Here is a 1,299-nt window from a genome sequence, read left to right as displayed (position 1 = left end):
CATTATTATAGATTTCAAATTGTTTTTTCCCTAGGAGCAAAAACATTCATACGATATTTTAATTGTTTTTATGCGAGCGGGCGAATCATATTTTTCAGGAATAAAGCGCTCACTAATGCGGCAACTCACTAATTCCTCTTCTTGCCTATATCTAATTTACACTATACCGACGAGTGATACAGAACCCTATGTACGTGACGGTGGTGTGTCAAATATCATAATTCTCTTCGCAGACCGCAACGTGAAGCAGCTTATGGATGGCCTGATTGTTGCCGTTCTGCAGGAAGATATCATGGCAAGAATTACTTTCTCGACGACAGCGGTGTGCAGCTCATTTGTTTTTATGTGAACCTGTAAAAGTACAGATCATTCTATTATATTTTTAATCATCAGGTTAGGAATTAAATTGTTCTTAGCATTCTCAAAATTGGTTTTTACAAATATAAGCACTGCCTTTGTATAGACATGTGGGCTTCCAAACGTTGGTTATCTTAGTTCCTTTTTCCTCTTACTTGTTAACACAGGCTGATTACGAGGCCTTATATGTTAATAGAACATGGCTGGATGATTTCTCCTCTAACAAAACGTTATTGAGCTGTACTTGTTTATGCTGCGCAAAATGACTGAACTGAATTCGCCTTAGATCGTATTTTAACGTTTTCTTTGAAAGCATCATAGCGATTATGGAATGCTTTACATCGGCAACTTTCAGTTTTGGATTGGCCGATTTCATTGAGTCTAATTGTAAAACTTTGAAAACACGAAACAAATTCTATGAGAATTTAGTGTAAGCAGTAAATTGTGACGAAATGTTTGAAAATCATAAAACTCATTAGAAAGTAAGTAATTTAAAATATGATGAGTCCAATTGAGCGGACTGACAAATACACAAACGTACGACACAAACTATACAAGCATTACAATATCAATTTGACAAGAAAGGAAAAACGACTCGCTGTGTGATGACAGGATGAGACCAAGGATTGAATAGAACGAGTTATTGTAATGTATAACAAGATGTATTTATGTAGAAGGTGAATTTTATTCGCATTTGCCGACAGTGTGGCCAGATTTTTTTATGGTGGTTTTCGGTAGGAACATCAAAACTTTATCGGCAGTTTTCGGTAAGAGTTTCAATTTGTATCGGTAGTTTTAGGTATGTTTTGAAGTGTTAAGTGGCGGGGGGGGGGGGGGTCTAATCTGCAACAGAAAAACATCCTTTTTTATTCATAGAAGATGCATCAGATCTGGTTCATGGCGGGCACACCAATGCACATTGAGCTAACGCCTGTATGAAAA

At 36.8% G+C, this 1,299-nt stretch overlaps 1 long non-coding RNA gene across 1 annotated transcript; it reads right to left on the bottom strand.

The window, feature by feature from the left end:
• Positions 1 to 62: 62 nt before the first annotated feature.
• Positions 63 to 983, bottom strand: LOC121602077. The gene is made up of 2 exons (XR_006006281.1): positions 513 to 983; positions 63 to 351 (listed from the first exon to the last, which is right to left on the bottom strand). It is a non-coding gene; the product is annotated as an uncharacterized LOC121602077 (long non-coding RNA).
• Between the last annotated feature and the right edge of the window lie 316 nt (positions 984 to 1,299).

This window comes from Anopheles merus, unplaced genomic scaffold (genome assembly GCF_017562075.2).
Source record: "Anopheles merus strain MAF unplaced genomic scaffold, AmerM5.1 LNR4000290, whole genome shotgun sequence".
In the NCBI taxonomy this organism is placed as follows: domain Eukaryota; kingdom Metazoa; phylum Arthropoda; class Insecta; order Diptera; family Culicidae; genus Anopheles; species Anopheles merus.
Note: the sequence above shows the minus strand (reverse complement) of the source record. Positions and strands in the feature narration are given on the sequence as shown.